This window comes from Corvus brachyrhynchos, unplaced genomic scaffold (assembly GCF_000691975.1).
Source record: "Corvus brachyrhynchos isolate BGI_N302 unplaced genomic scaffold, ASM69197v1 scaffold716, whole genome shotgun sequence".
NCBI classification, from domain to species: Eukaryota; Metazoa; Chordata; class Aves; order Passeriformes; family Corvidae; genus Corvus; species Corvus brachyrhynchos.
In genome coordinates this window covers 124326-141699 of record NW_008238433.1, presented here as the reverse complement: position 1 = coordinate 141699, position 17374 = coordinate 124326, and the positions used below count along the sequence as shown (strand labels likewise).

The 17374-nt window shown below is 38.6% G+C and overlaps 1 protein-coding gene across 1 annotated transcript in view; it reads left to right on the top strand.

Moving 5' to 3' along the window:
• The first annotated feature begins 4433 nt into the window (after positions 1-4433).
• APBA1 (amyloid beta precursor protein binding family A member 1) overlaps positions 4434-17374 on the top strand; it is an 80522-nt gene continuing 67581 nt past the window's right edge. The window contains exon 1 of the mRNA XM_008635372.2: positions 4434-4600. The gene's annotated coding sequence lies outside the window, so the exon portion shown is untranslated. The remainder of the gene's footprint in view (positions 4601-17374) is intronic.

Here is a 17374-nt window from a genome sequence, read left to right as displayed (position 1 = left end):
TTATCTCTAATAGATTGCCAGTAATGCTTATTGCATAGGGGTTAAAGGTTTCTGAGAAACAGATTGATTGGTTTTGCTTCACAGTAATGATTGCTTTGATAAGTCAGCTACTAAGAGCGGTGTGACAGTATTTCTCTGTTTCCATTGCATGCATTGATGTTCTTCTAAAAAGCTGCATGTTTGTTGCTTTACTGGAGGGGCCTAGGGAAGCATCTTTATTTGGTGCTTTCACATATGCAGGCACATGATGACAATGTCTGTCCTAATTCTGAAGAAATAAATACAGAAGCAGTACAATGGGTACATGACAGCTGTGGATGGCAGAGGACTTAGCTGAAGATACTCCAGAACCGTAAGAACGTGTGTTTCCACACTAAACCCTTTCCACTAGAGACCATCCATATTGACATGAGAGGAGGAATGAAAGTGCAATTCTGTTTCTAGGGAGTTCTGTTTCTACGGAGATGCTGCTAGGCAGGTGGCATCTCACCTGATCCATCGTGAGTCCTGCGATGATTTCTGTCTAATTACAAATACTTACTGGGAGAAGTTTCCATCACCCATGTGCTCATGTAAGTGGATAAGCAGTGGTGTTTTGTACATCATCAAGGAAACTGAAATAAATGTATTAGAAGTATTTAAAACAATATCTAGTCTACATGAGGTAAAAACCACGTGGGGGGCCTCTGTTTTTCCCATTGCTTAGCAGAAGGAGGAGATTTTCTTTGATGTTTAGCCAATTAAAACCAAAAATTCAGAATGTTTAATTATTTTTTTTTTTAGCCATATACCTTCCCCCTATCTTGTCCAGCCTGTTTTCAGGCTGTTTGGTCTGTCGAATCTTGCTCACAAACCAGCAATTAAGCATTACTTGCATCTTTCTTTCTGATGAGTACGTCCATAAATGTTCCTTTTCTTAGGAAGATGACAACCTTGTCACCCATCTGAGAAAAATGTGAGTGTAGGGAGGGAGAGACTTAATTTAAAGTCTGAGAGTTAGTCACAACTGAGCAGCATCCCTGGAATTTAGGCTGAATCCTTTTAGTGGTAGTTTTTTTGTCAACTAATAAACTGTTCTGAACCTCTTTTGTGCATCAGGAATGTGCCTGCTGAATTTAATTTTCAAACTTTGAACTTCAGAAGATGAACACAGGTCAGAAAAACACCAGAACAGCAGAGCCATGGAGGCTACAAAATGTGGCCATCTTGGCAAAGATCATTTGAGCAACTACCCTATGTTGACTCACTTTTGCTTTATTTTTTCAATTTTGGGGATGCATGTCGGGGTCAGAAATGCCTTTCTCTATGCATGTGGTTAAGGTTCAATATCTAATATTTATAGGTTGGATCCCCTGTATTTATTTGGTTAAACAGTTTTATTTCTCTGCAAGAATTTTCACTTATGCACATAAGACAATAGCTTTCTGATCATTCTTTGTGTGGTGGTCATTCTGATTTCGTTTATTTTTTTAATAAATGTGTTTTCTCAAAACTTGGGTGGACAAGAACTTGTGGTCTGGGTGAAAGGAAGGTTTTTTTAAAACAGAGGGAGGAGGAAAAAAGTAAGAACATAATGGAAGATTTTAAACATACATTACTGTGACTTAGTTTTCCTGATATATGCTTAGGTTTTTTTTGTGGATTTCTAAAATTGTATTTATTTCTTCTGATCCGTGAGTTGAAGTTCTTGCCAGCAGTCTTGGTGCTACCATGTGTTTATGTAGGGTCTGTTCTGAGAGACTTTGATCATGTTTGAAATCTTGGTACTTTGGAAGTTTCAAATGTAACTCTTCAGACTAAATAAAATTAAATTAGGAGAAACATTTTTAAAAGAACAACTGAGACTAAAAAAGCTCTCGCCAAAGTCAGGTGAAGAACCACAGGGTAAAAGTTCTTGCTCCAGGTCTTTCCCAGGCTAACATCAGCAGAATGCTTAAACTAACACTCTTCAAACGCAAAGAACAGGCAAAACAGTAGGGTTTTTTATGTGTTGGTGTCCCAGGTAAATGTAAGGAGGGCAGGTACTGCCTTCAGTGTTGGAAGAGGAAATTGATGTGTTTTTGTATGATGTGTGTGGGGAGCTGAGGGTTTTTTCCTTCTCTTTTCTTTAGAGCTTTCTCACACCAGCTTTTTTATGATCACAGAGTAATTTCAGTTGGAAAGGATCCCTGGATGCCATCTGATCTAAGCTCTGCTCAAATCAGGTGACTGAGACAAGGGCTGCACGTGCTGTGGCTTAACCAAGGCAGGAAGCTCTGAAGGTGGAGTGCTCTGCCTCCCGTGGTGTCAAACACCAGCTCATGCAGCAGGTTTTGCTACAGTCCTGGTGTGATGGGGTGACATATGACTGCTGGAGAGAGACCTTCCTCCAACCTGCCCTCCTCATACTCTGCTGGACAAGCTGCCCTGCAGAAAGCTGCTTGCTTTGCTGCTGGCATTTGGGGCGATGGGAGTGTTGGGGTGAAGGACATGTACCATGTGAGGGAAACAGTGATCTCCTTATGGGTGCTGTTTTTAAGTCCTTCTTACCACTGCCATTTCCCCTAGGAAAGGACTGAAATACAGGTGCATTTGCTGTATTAGCCAATTCAGTGACCTGAAATTTATTTTTTTTAATTGAATTTTTAAGATGGTCAAGATGGAGGAGATTTTTGCCCAGAAGTTTAGAAAACTGTTTTCTTGGTGTTATTTTGCAGCGGTTTCAAAATTAGAACACTGTGTTTAAGAAATGGAAAATTTATTAAGCAGCATTCCTAGTATCTATGTGCAATGCAGTCGCATTTAACTTAATAAGAAAATCTCTCCCAGTAATGCTGTGGTGAGCTGACAGAAATGTGTATTAAGTAAGAGTCAGTGCAAAAGCAGCCTCTAGCTTTGTAATTCCATTGTATTTATAGTGGACATTTTACATAACCTTTCCACAATCTTGGTGTGTATTTCTGATATTCGCAGCTATTATACATTTTGTCTCAGTGTGATAAATAAGGATGAACTCAGGCTTCTGCTCTTGCTTAACAATTATCATTCCTTGCTGATAAATGATTAATGTAATCCACTTATGAGATTGCCACAACTCATTCAGATTTTGGCATCTTAATTTCATTTAGTAACAATGAGAAAATCTCAAAGTCCTCAAAATCTTCTTGCGTAGGATCATGCTAGGGCTGCAAGGCACATGAGAAGGAGATGTTTGAGCTCGATGCCTTCTTGGTGAGGAGATGAGCATCAGCCCAAGGGGACAGTGTACTTCATAATACTGGCTCTGCATTAGCTTCAACATGCAGGCTTTAGACTTTCAACTACAGCCTCATGACACTTAACCTGACTGCTTAGCCCTAGTTTAAAGTCTTGTCCAAGTCAGGCAGTTTTAATGCATTGTATTTTTGGTGTGGCACCCTTTGCCCGCAGTGATTTTGGAATCAGCAGTTTAAGTAGCAGTTAAAGTTGAGTTTGGACTCCACACATCCTCACATACCTTTCTATTTCTTCACCTGGGTAAACTGTAAAGACTGAATGTCTTTATTTCAGCTTACGTCAAGCTGCTTTTAAATGCAAATTTAAAAGCTACATGAAACACATTTCTGTTTTAAGAGCTACACAGACTTACTGCTTCGATCTACAATACATCAAACTTATTTTGGATTAAAATCAAGCTACATTATTAAAAAAAAAAAACCACTAGTATTTCTCATTAGCTGCTGACTTGGTTATATCTGGGTTTGAAGTCAAGATAACCCAGCCTCTTGAACAAAATTTTTGTCTCAAAGAAAGTCAAATAAGTAACCTGGAAAGAGAAGAATATATTGATTAAGAGGTGTATAAGCTGCCTGTATAATTGTTTTTTTAGATAAAAAGTGGTTTCAGTAATGTATCGGGTGACTCTTTGTCACAGGTGACATGGAGCATCAGCTGATGTCTTCCATTGCTCTAGTTATGACAGTGCCTGTGTCACTGGGGTCCTGTTGTGAGCTGTCATTGACCAAGAACAACAGTACATTTGCTAAAGGAGATCTGATTCTCTGTCAGACCCCCCTCAGGATAAATTGCCCCCTGATGGCCAATAGAAGCAGTTTGAGCTGAATGTCAGCGTGGAAATATAATTGCATGGAAAGTAAATACTAAAGCACAATTGCAGCTTGTATACAGTTAACATTCATACAGTCGACTTTCAGAAAGGTAGAAAGTTCCCTACTTCAAAACTGATTGACCTTTGGTAATTCTCTAGGAATTAAGAGTGGAGTGAACAACCTAAAAGTGGAGTGAACAACCTTTCGTGAACAACCTTTTTGTGCCTGGAACAAAGACAATTTTTGTATGTCACAGTTCTGGTGTTGTAAATTTATATTTTATTCAAGATACCTTTTCTTCAGCCTCTTTATCCATGAAGATAATAACCAGAGGATGAAATGTTGTTTTTTTTTTTTTTCCTTCCAGTATATAACTGTTGAAACCTGGGCATTTCACAACGCAATTTTGATCTTCAGTGTTAAGGTCTGTGTTATGCTCTTGTAAGCAGTGGCATCCACAGGCACTGTAGTGCAAGTTCATGTATGTACACTGGGTATGCTCTGGATAACAGAATAGCACAAACAACAATAAGGTAAGAATTTCTTTTTTACATTAAGAAAGGGAACTTCTTCATTTGTATTTAAAAGAAAGGTTTTTAGCCGCCTGCCTAAAAGCCTTGTGTTTTCAAACAGCAGTGTGTAAAACAGTCATTTTAGGGCTGTTGGTCATTAGAAACACTAAGTGTTATGTATTATACTTTTGTAGGTGTCCTACACCTGAAACCAGAGGGTGAGATTACCGGCAAGGGATTCACAGGGTGGGATTGATTAATTGAGAGTTTCTTGTGATGGAAGGAAGAGGATCATATTTTTTTTAGTCTGTTAAAATAGTTCCAAAATCAGTCTGAAGGTTTAATAATCATATGAACTGTAAAGACTGAAGGACAGTACACAAAAACCCCTGCTCTTCTGTTTTTATAATATTCCGTGTCTCTGTTATTATGCTTAGTGTATCAAAAAATCAGGAGACTGACCTCCTCCAACTAGGTGCAAATCCACAGTCACTTTATTTACTCTGCCTGTTGAAGACTTCCCCTCTCTCCAGTGTATGACAGGAATCCCATGGCTTCATGGCTTTTTGCAATATCTCACGCAATTACTACGATGTAGTAGTGTACGAACCTTGGTGGCCTTCTTTTTCGTGTTGACTTTTCAAATGTAGTGAGGTACTGAACAGTGGGTATAATCTGCATAAAACTCACCCAGTGAAGCCTTTGGGTAGGTTTTGTTGGTCTTCGCCTGCCACCTGTGGGGATTCATGCTCAGATGGGAAGACGTTGTTGCCAGTGCAAAGCCATCACATCTTTAAAATATTTGAGGTGTTGTGCTGTGTCCCCTGTAGTTATTTGTATTTAGTTTGTATTCAGTTTGAACAGCATGTAAGACCTGGCTGAAATGCCAGTGGGTTTTAGGACGGAGGACTGTGCTTGCAGAGAAAAGCTGTTCAGTGTGAAGTAGCAGTCTGTTCTGCAGCCTCATGGGAAACCCACCTGTTTTCCACTGGTGCCACCCAATGGGGAAGAGGCCTTGCCCTGTTCTTATGTCTGGTCTGCTCAGACATCAGTCAGCTGGAAGTATGAGTTCATAGTGGGGAAAATATGGGAAACAGAGGAGTCTAGTTGATTTTTTTTCCTCTAAGAAGACAAATTGGGATGTTGAAAGTGCAAAAAATATCAGTCACCTTTTCTCGCAGTGTCCAGGGAGCTTGCATGAGGTTCGTGACAGAAGCAGATTATTTAGGAAAAAAAAAAATCAGACTTGACTGAGACTTTCAGTTGTGCACAGTTCCATGTTCACCTGGTCAAACTTCCTGAAGCTTTCAGGCTCTGAGGCAATATGGCTTTCAAGATCAAGTCCAAATTTTAGCATTATTTTTGGCTTAAGTAATTGGTGCAGTGATTGCACTTTGGCAGGAAAGTGATTATGAGCATAGGTTTTCCATGTTGGTGCCTGTCGCTGCTCTTTAAAAGTTGCGTCCTATTTGGAGGAGAGGAGTGGGGAAGAAATTTGTGTAACTGGAGCATCCATCTGGTACATTTTGATGACACAGCCTGTTAGTGCGTTATTTGTTACTTGCTGTAACCAAGGCAATGCCAAATATGTAACAAAGACTTACCATACAATGTAAAAAGCACCTGCTGTTGTGCTGGAATCACATATTCAGACTGCTGTAATTTCTGAAGTCTGTTTATTCTTGCACACTTGTTTATTAAATGAATCTTTTGAAGACACTTGGAGATCCAATGACCACAGCTGTTTTAAAACAATGTTCATTAAATAGGCACTTTTTTTACCAAGAGCAAGGAATCTCCCAAAAAGTCTGCCATGCTTTCATTATCTAAAGGGCAAATCTTCTGGCTGCAGTCCAGCCTAAAGAGAAGATGTACGGATCAACGTATTAAGCTTCAGGGGTGTAAATCTGGAAACTATTTTCTGCTGAGAAGAGACCAAAGCTTAGAAGTCTAGGCTTTTGTTCTGTTGCTCATCAGCTGTGATAGGCTTTCCCCACAGGCTGTAGTTTCTGAATTCTCTTGTAGTGGCTCCCAAGTCTGCTCTTGCTGATGGTTACAGACTACCAAGTTAGCACTGACACTGGAAACTGATGAGATTTTTGACACTTTCAGTTTTGAGGAGGCATTTAAGTGTCAAAAGCGAACATGGAGTGAAAATACACCAATTTCAATATGCAGTTTATGAGATGGTGGCAGTATTGTTGCAAGTTTTAACCTGGGGACTCAGGGTGGTAGCAGTGCCTTCCTTTTTTTGTTTCCAGGATTATATTTATGATCGCAGATTCTTCAGTCTCAGCCCCAGGTACCTCAGAGGAAACATTTTTGTATGCTAGTTATTATTTTATTTTTCCTGTCCCTAAGCATAGCATGTGAAAATTGAATTCCTCCTTCTAAGGCATAGCATTGTAACCCTTCAGCTCAATCTGCATGGTGCTTGTGGCAAGGTCCTTGTGGAATGTAATCTCATGTACATATTTTATTTTGCATCTGGTGTGTATTGTTTATAGTTTTGCTGTGGGTACTTCGTATTTTACATGCCTTTGAATTGTATGTGATGGAGATTTAGTACTCTTCCTTTTTCTCTTCTCTCCCATCTGTATCTGGTTTGTAAGTAATGTCATAATGTTTCCTGTTTTGTTCTTCTTTGTCCTGAGGACACTAATTCTTCTGGCTCTAAATGTAGCCCTATTCATGACTTCACAGTATGTGTGATGTATTTCCCAAGAAAAAACAATGATGTAATGTATGGGTGGATTTTTATATGCAAGGGATCAAGGTTAAAGAAAAGTTTTTGCAAAGGATCTGGTGAACCTGTGCTGGAAGTTTGGGTAGAGAATTGCACTTAATCTAAAAACATATTCTTCAGAAAAGAACACCACCTTTAGCTCTTGAAAACTATTGGACAGTCATAGATGGGGTTAGTGGAAGTACCTTAGAGCTTAAAAATTGACAGATGTTCGACCATTCTGAATGTGGAAACAGCTTTACAGTCCACAGTTTGGAGCCACTGCCCCAGAGCATCTAAATAAATCTTTGTCATGTAACACTGAAGACTTGGCAGTGGGTGGTGACAATTATGCATAGCTCTGATATTTCCAACTCAGGGAAAGTATTTCCTTTTTCTGTGGCCTTGTGAATTTATGGTCAAAGAAAGAAACTTACCTCAATTTTACATTTGCCTCTTTTTATTAACAGTAAATAAATTGTTGGGATGCTATCTGTGTGTACATGAATAAGATGGCACTTGGTTTTCTTCTGCCTTGCTAATAAAGGTGCTCAGTGAATTACAGGAACAGAGGACCTCATTGTGCCTGGCATGGACACAGTTTATCTTGTTACTGTCTGCAAATCAAGTGCATGACACTTCTGTAGTGTCTGGTTAGCAAAGGAAGCGAGGCTGTTGTTGCTGCTGTGATTGTACACTGCTTTAGGTGAAGGTTTGTATGGTTTCTTCAATTAATTAGGAACAAATGCATTCCTGGATTCTTTCTCCATTTTACCTGGTAAACCTTATGCTGTCAAAGAAAGAACTACAGTAATTTTGGGCAGAAATTGGGTAATTTGTCTACCCTGTGAAAATGGCACTTTGTTTCTAAATTAAGAAAGCTTTTTCTTTCCTTTTTTTTTTTTTTGTTCAACTCTTTACATTTGAGGCATGACAGAAGTCCAAGGTTTTTAATGTTTCTTGTGAGGAGAAGGTTTCACTCCGCAAATTTTTTACCTATTGAAGAAAAATAAGTACAGGAGCAAGGAGTACAGGAACTGATTTAAGAGTAATGTTGGAATCTTGATAGCAAGTTTCCAGTGTTGAAGCATGACTTGCTACTGAAGCTCTTTGCTTTAAATGCACTTACAAACTTTTGATCTCTGCCTAAGCTGTGTGCATTTTCCAGCTTAGGTTGGTTGTCTTATACAAATAGCACAACAATGTTCATAGGGCAGGAATGATGCTTAATAATTGGAGAGGAACAAAATGTTATCTCCCTTTTGTTAATAAAGAGGAATAATCTTACCTTGTAACCAAAAAAAAAGCCCTGGTAGAAACAGTAGGAAACAAAGCTATGTATGGTAAGGAGGATTTAACTGTGAATGATGTGATGAGACAGAGAAAGAACTAAGCATTGGAAAAAGCATCTCAACACTGATGTCTACCAGACTGTGAAATAGTCTCCCAGGGAGTGAGGGAAGATACATTTTCGGAGAAGTGAATACTCAGTGGTACAAGGGCTTCAGCAATACTGTAGGGAGCAATCCTCAGCTTGAACAATCTCTCTCAGAGGGATTTTCACATAGTTTTGCTTTTCATAATCCAGGATGAATTTATCCTTGAAACTGATTTAAGCAGCTTTTCTTTTCTTGTTTTGTTTGTCACCAGATGTAGTTTTCTGATGTTGTTTTCTTCCATGAGAATAACAATTTGATGATGTAGTAAATTATTTTGAAATTTAGTTTTGTCCTTGAAGCAACATTCTGTGATTCAGTGGTCAACTTCTTTAGGCTGAGTTTGAGCTACTCAAGTTTGAGTAGCATACAGTAAAAGGTGGGAATGTACCTTATCTGTTTGGTCTTGAAAAGGAAGATCAAGTGATTGTAGTGTAATTGCTTATGGTCATGCTTTGTAGCAATTTTTTATATTCCTCTGCAGTTGATCGGAATGCGTTTAGCAGGGTGCCCTGCACCAATAGGTCTGTCTTTGATATAATTTCAAACATTACTACCACAATTTGTGCTACTTGCCTTTCCTTCTTCAAAAATACTGGAAAGGTAAAATCTGTAGAAAAATCAGTTTTCATGTGTAAGGACCAGAGAGATTCACAGTGAGTGGCAGAAGCAGTGCAATCAAATGCTGGGTAAAAAGAGATCAGACAAAAATAGTAAAACTGGGCAAATACCCTCAATGAAATAATGGCCATCATGGTAAGAGGGTTAGTTAATTTTTTTGAAAGTGGTAAAACATGGATGTTTCAGAGTTAAAAGTGTTGGAAAAAATAATTGTAAATGTTGTGGGAAACTGTAATAGTAATGATGAATTAGCAGAAACATTGCTAGGGAATAGGTTTGGAAAATTCTTAATGGGATTTGGGAGTTAATATAGTTGAACAAAAACTCTTTTAGTTCCTGATTATTAGATTTTCTTTCCAAGAAGAATGTCATTTCCAGCTGAAGTATCTTTGACTGCCACAGCTAACTATCAAAAGAAGGTGCTATGTGTTTGGTTTTTATGAAAAGATGAAGTAGATATTTTGGTTGCAAGATGCCTTGAGCTATTTCAGAACATTTCTCCTTGCTTCCCCACAGGAGGTTCAAGCAGTGCCACTGTAGCCCTGAGGATTCTTATTGTTGTTTCTCTCCAGATATTTTTTCCAATGCTCATAAAATCTGACATTGTAGCAAATGTTTGTTAGTAGTAGAAGAATTACTAACATTATTTCTGTAGACTATTGCTGTTTCTGTAATCATCCTGACTTTCCTTTTACGCATTACCCATCTCTGCAATACCCTGAGCATACAAAGCAGGCAGTGTGCTGCTGCCTGTTGCACAACAACAACTTGCAGCAGACCAAAAGGCAATAATCAGGCATCAAGTCTGTCTCCATTGAGTGAGTGCTAAAGTTTTGATTGCACATGGTGTGACTGCACTGGTGGTGTGGCTTCAGTCCTCAGAGTGGAAGAAATCACTGTACGACATGTCACTGAATTAGCTGATTCCTTAGGTGTATTTTGCTTGCAAGTATTGAGCAGTCTAACAGGTTGTACATTTTGTTTCTTCTTACCTTACTCCTCAGCTTTTCTGACAGAGGGTGTTGAGTCAGAGCTGAAAAACTCAGTAAAGCACCTTTATAACATGTATACAGCAATTCCTGATTCATTTCATCTTTTTAAGATATTTTTCCTGCTTTTGAAAGTTGTATGAAATCCATTTATTTGACAGACCTTTCCAGATCTTTAAAACTGGAACAAGAGCGAAGTAGCATGCCGAAAGTCATGTGGTCACCATAGCCATATGCCGGTGTGGGTTGCGGGCTCTGGTGGGGTGCCCCAAAAGACCTGCTGCAGCTCTGGTTTCTGATGTGGAAACCTGTTCAGTGAAACAGAGAAGTTACCTGCTGTTCTGGTGACCTGCCTGGCAGCTGTGCTTTAAACTGCTCTACTTTTGCTGTGCTGTGTGAGGAGTTTGAAGGCACACCAGAAAATCTGTAGGAACTGTCAACTTTTGGTTTTGGTTCTAAATTTGATAGTAGGTTGCTGATGTCAATGCTGCATATGTAACACAGATCAGAAGTCACTGAGAGACTGATGAAATGTTTGGGCAGCTCAAGTGCTGAGTTTGTGACTTCAACCAGCCTACTAATAATGTTAGCTTTATATTTTCAATAAATACACAACATGGAATTAAAACAACTTCTTCCTGTTGCCTGGAGCTTATTATTAATTGATTTCACAGTCCTCCATGACTTCCAGTGAAATTCACTAAAGCTTGTGCTGATGCCTTGAAGTGGCTATCTAAAAACAGAGGCTAGACAAGAATAAGAGAATAAAAGTAGGTATGCATTTGAAGTGCCTTCAGAGGTACACCCTGGGCAGTCAAAAGGCTACACCCAAGATGAACCCTGGGTCACAGGTTCTTCACACTTTTATAAGTTTGGTTCATTTGCTTATCAGGGTTAATTCTCCAGTTATAACTTCCGTTAATGATGTAATTACCCTAAGTTTGCCCCTCCTCTTCAGAGGCTTTTAGTTTACACATTTGGGGGCCAGGGGCAACAAAGGTGTCCTTGAAAAGCAAACCTAGAGAGGGTTTGTTATGTCTAACCAGCATGAGAGAGCAGTAGTTAACAGGCCACACAAAACTTCAGAGTTACACACTAGGCGGTACAGGATTTGAAAAATATAAAAGTTGAAACACAAGGCATCAGTGCAAAGGTCTAACTTGAATGTATATTATTTGAAAAATGGTACAAATACCCGAAAAACACCTTTTCTTTGTTTCCTTTCTGTGGAGAGCAACAAAAAAAAAGCAATGGAGGTGACATTGCTGCTTCAGTGTTGAGGGAGTAAGGATAGAAGTAATGAATTGATAATCCTCTCTGTGTGGGAGATGACCTTTTTAATTTAAAGTAGCACTTTGTTTATTTTGATAGTAGTTATTACATTGCATGCTTCTGCTTACATTTTCACTAACTACTTGCTCTTGAATAGCTTCTAGTAAAGCCCTGTAAAGCCTTTTTCTGAGCAATGAATAGGCTAGCTGAGCACAGCATTGTGGAAGCCCTGGATAACAGCTGAGACTATGCTTTTGAGCCTCAACATACAAAATCTCTGAGGTGGAAATTAGTGATAGTGAAAGGTATTATGAACAGCATATTTTCTGAGCTTAGCTATATCTTACCTAAGTGAGATTTTCTTCCTGGGGATCCCAGGATTGCAAATCCGTAGATATTTTTTAAAGTAGAAAATAGAAATGTCTGAGAGTCTTTGACTTAACAAGTCTGACTAATCTGCTTCTAGCAAAACTAGCCAAGTCCCAAACAATGATTTTTTGCCTGCTCCAGGAATCTACAAAGAGCAATGTTTTTAATGAGCAAAAAACAATCCAGTGGCATCTGATTTAAATCTCTGTAGCTTTGCTCTAATCCTGCCATTAACACAAAACTGTATTCAATTTTGTGGAGTTACTTTTATTTAGAATAAACTGGAGGTCCCTCCTTACTGTGTAATCCATATGTTTGGTAACTATAGTGTCAAAGGCTTACTTGGAAACTGAGCTGAGGTGGCACAGAGGTGTTGTGGACACCTCGGGAGAATACGCCTATATTCTGTTTGAAAGCAATTTTGCTATGTAGGTTTCCACATTTCTGCTCTTTGGGGGGTTTTTTTCTGTTTTTTTTTTTTGTTGCTGTTGTTTTTTTGTGCTGCTCTCAAAAAAGAGATCTGCGTAAGTTAACTGCTTTCTCCCCCTTGTAAGCTGCATGTAGACCATATTCTTTTTATGCTTTCACTGTCCTAACATTAGAATGGCGTGGTTGATTTATGATTTTTTCAAATATTTTTTGAGGTCAGAGATGAAGAAACTTCAAAAATTTTGTACGCTTGTTTGTAGATGGGGAAAAAAATACACCCAAAGGAATCTGTAAAAGAACAGACATGCTGAATAAGCAGACTGTTTTCTAAATAGTACTCTTATAAAAATAAATTTTTTAGGCAAAATGACATTATTGCTCTTTTATCCTTTTTCCTCTTGTTGGTAGCTTTGATTCTGTTCTTGCTGTAGGAATTTGCTTAGTTAGGTTTTTTTATTTGTTTTACATTTTAACTAAAAAAATTTGGGCAGTATATTAAAACCAACCAACCAAAATCCACCACAAATAGAACCCCCTGCAAACCACAGAAGCTGGTAAATTTGGACTCTGGGCAGCTGTCAAGGCAATTTTTATGTTAATAATGTATTTTTTACTGTGAGCAGTTAGAAGTTGTTCTCCTCTAATGTAGAACATAAGGCTTCCCTCAGGCTTATGAAGCTTGGGGGAATTAAAAAAAAAAAAATCTTCCTTATCCAGATCATATTTGTGGGAATGTAGATGGAGTGAAAAAATTTTCTAAAACCATAGTCATACAATACTTTCCACATAAAAGACTGAAGTGTTTCAAATTGTCTGTTTTTAACAATATGGATGTATTTCTTTAGATGATGCAGAAACTTTCAAAAGCTTTTAATTACTATTTTGTTTATTTCTAAGTTTCTACACAATTTAGGCAGTGTTTATGGCATTATTAAGAATCATGACACTACACTACCTTGTGCAGAGTTCATCAGGGGTTTGTCCACAGGGGCAGAATGCAAGGTTAATACAAAAGCCAGCAATGAAATCCTGCATGTGCTTTTGGGATGGAAGAAGCACTATTCAGCCTTATCTTCTGGCTATCTATCCTATTTAGGGAAAATGATCTCTCAGTGAATTGACACTACTGCATTTCTGTACTTCACTTGTGCTCTTGTACAGTTCCTTCTATGTTTTGTCTTTTTCTTTCTGTCATAGCATGCCCTTACTTTATGGTCTGGTCAGAACTCAGAAAATTTCAATAGGCAGGTTGCAAAATTTAGAAAAAATCAGTCCTGGAGTAAAGCCAAACAGGAACATAATTTATTAAAGAAGTGATTACTAAGTAGGTGGATTCTGTACACAGAGAAAGAGCTGAACTTTTTGGGTAGTATGATGTTTGGAAATTTGTATAGGATATCACAAAATAGACCTGCAGTTGAAAATGTTTCAACAGGCAAACCAAATATCTTCCCATATATGACTTGTAACCACATTACCTACCTCCTCCTTTGCCCCGGCATCAGCACCCACCTTCTGATCCCTGCCACACTGGCGTAGAAGTGTGTCAGCCCCAGGTGTTTCGAAGTGTAAAGCTTTTTCAGTATCTTATGTAATTCAAAGCAGCAGGCTGTCTGGACTACTGACTTTCGCAATACAGTTGGTTTATATTTGGAGATGAGTGCAAGTGAAGTTAGGAAACCTGACGCAAGAATGGCTAGCACAGTATAGACAGGAAAGTGCTGCTATGGGGAAGGACTTCCATGAGAGGATCAGGGAGTTGTGGCTGGTCCAAAGCCAGGACTGGTGAAATGAAGGGAGGCTGGCATTGGGGATCTGTGTGATGCAGTAAAGACAGCCATGGGACTGTGATTCCTCCCATGCTTTAATTTTTGTAAGAAATTAAAGATACAAGGAACCTGATTTTTGTAAGATTCATAAGGATTTCATGAGTCTGCTGTTCTTATACTGGTCTGTTGCTTTCTTGTCCCACTCCCCATATCCTTACTACACATCTCCTTAGAAAGTCGAGAAGTTGGTCATGAAGGAGAAGAGGGTGAGGATAGGGTTAGGCCAAAGACCTGCTGAGCAGTGGGACTGGTCGTGCCATGTGTGGATTGGTCTGCCAGTGGCTGCTGGACTTCTCACCCTTCACCTACTGGGACAATGGACTGGGATTGTTTGTGAAGCTTTAAGAAAGTCCATTATCTTTGAGACTCTTAAAAGATAAATTAAAAATTGGCCAGTGGCTAAAAAGTTAAGTGTGAGAAATAAATGTTTAATCGCGTAAAATTATTGTTTGTGGATTAGCAAAAGAGCGTACCTTCCAGGCTCTTTAATCATAGGGTGTTTTTTTCCCAGCATAACGTTATTCACAGGTTGTAATGTCAAAAGCTTGAGTGGCTCTTTGTTTTCATTTTGGTAAGCAGTAAGTGAAAAGCAGTGACAGAATATTTTAAATCTTTAATGTAGCTTTAATTATATCTCCATTTTTGTTTGCATGATATCAACTTGTATAAAAACATTATGTATACTTCACATATGTAATTGGCTCTCCACAAAACTGCTTATGTACAGATAATTATTTTATTGTTCATAAGTTCATTCTTGCTTATGGCTTTGGTGATTTGGTGTTTGGATTCTCCATAGATCTTTAAAGAGTTGATGCTATATGAAGTATAGAATTTCAATTATGTTTCTAAAAACATCATTTAAATGTTTTGATGTTAAAAAATGCTTTTTTTATAGTTCTTCATGAGTGAAATTTCAGACCATGATTACTTCATTTTCCTTTTTTACTTCCCTTTTTGTTTCTCACTGAGATTTGAGTTACGATTAGTTGAATAAAATATTACTGAAGGAGATTATTAGAATCCTTAGATGGCTGTTCTTAGTTTCAGCACTTGTCATTTTGCAGTTGTAGTGATCTTTCAGAAAAAGCTCATGCATCTAATAATAGTATTTTTATTTGCACAAACAATGTTTTTAAAAGTGAATGAGCTCTTCAAGAGAGTAGTTTCAGTTACTTTAGGAGAAATACAGAACTTTGCGATAATCAGACCTTTTCTGTTTTGAACTGTTTTCTTGACATTTTTCAATAAATACTTAAAATAATTTTGTATCCTAGCTATTGTTATCACTGTTGTGCTACTGCTGCTGTATGATGGAAAATAATGGGTTATAGAGAGGAAAGCTCACCCATTTGAAACAGATTTTCAAGACAGTAGGCTGATTTCATTTATAACCTTTTCACTGCCATAAAGTACAATTTAGGCTGTCAGAATTGATCTGTTGGCACATCTTAGTGGAAGGGGTTGGCATTTAGGTTTCTGGTTTGTATTTTGTTTTCTGTCTTGGATATTATTATCTGAATTGACAGATGATTGACAGACAAAGTGTTCTTTGTCACCACTGAATCAAGAGATTTCCATTAAAAGCAGGTTAAAAATGTTAGAATGAATCTAATTGTAGTGAGTTACTCTTTTTTCCTTTTTTAAAGAATTATAAAGACAGGCTTTTATTTTATCAACATATGATTTTATTATTCTGTTGACTTTTACATTTTTAATTTCACTTCCTGAGAGAGAATTGTTCAAAGACTGTGATTATTTTGATGATTTATTATTTTGACATGTTTTAATTTTTTTTTTTCCCCCTGGTAAAAGTGGGCTACAAAGGTATCCTCTTACTATGAGTTGAGTCAACTTTTTTATTTGGTGATAGGTATTTTAATTCTAAATTTAATAATTTTTTTCACTTTGTAGAAGGTTTCCTGGTAAGTCCCTGCTCTAAATTTATTTATTTATTAGTTTCAGTGGCGGTGGGGAGAGTCTGGGGGGATTCCATGTTGTGCTTCCTTTGAGATTCATTGTAACCTCAACTGTAAGACATAGTATGCAAACCACAGTTTGAAGGAGGGTAGTGGAAGTCTCTAGAGGACAGACTAAGTGAAGAGGGAATCCCTACTGTTAAGTGGGGATTGTTTAGGCCAAAGAAGGGATGGTGTGCACACAGTGCTGAAAATACTTGTAGTGAAGAAAGAGGCAGCAGGCGCTCTGTTCTTGGTTTGGCAGGACTGGATATAATTAACCAGCTTGCGCTGCAGTGGTGAGGAGTCAGATGAGAGCTTGGGAAAACTGCCGGCAGTAAGAATATTGAAACACTCAAATATGACCAAGTAACCATGGATAAATACACGTCAGAAATGTCATCAGTGTCACTGATGCTGACTTCGGGGACCAGAGACATTGATATGGTTGTGTCAGATGGTATCTCAAGATAAGACTCAGTGATTGCTGAGTTTTTGGTATGCTGTCATAGAACTGCAGTTTGATTGGTATTGTGGGCAGCGGGGTAAAATAAATCCGCTCGGAGCCACCTCTTTTTTTTTTTTCCCTTCCCAAACTTGGTATTGTAAAGCTTCTTACTTTCCTTTTTTGTTCTTCAAGCAGTATTCTTGCTGGTTAGTTGGAAGAAGAGACCTCAAAGATAAATAAAACCATTCATTTTTAATGGAACTGCTGATGAGACAATGGGAAAATGTATTGACTTTCTCCTCTGAAAAGAACACAAACTGAACTTGGCAGTTGCCAAGTTGACCAGGCAGTTGTGCGTGTTGGACCAACATTGCTAATGTAGCTCTGGACCCATTGTAGATTGTGAGGGCCAGCTGCACGCTGAGGGGCATCAGGCACAGCATCACCAGCTGGGCAAGGGAGGAGGTTGTCCCGCTGTGCTCTGCCCTGCTGGAAAAGGCTCCCCTGTGTCACAGCACTGTCATAGGTTAGCAAACATAGTCCTGGAAGGGATGTCCTTGCAAAGGGGTGCTTACAGCTTCCTCTGGGACCTGATAGAACCTATCAGCTGGCCAGTTTGAATATGGACAATTCTTTAAGCCACTTAAAGTTGTGGCCGCCTCTGTGATCCACACTTAAGAACAGACAAACTCCCCCCCAAGCTCTCTCTCGTTTCCGGC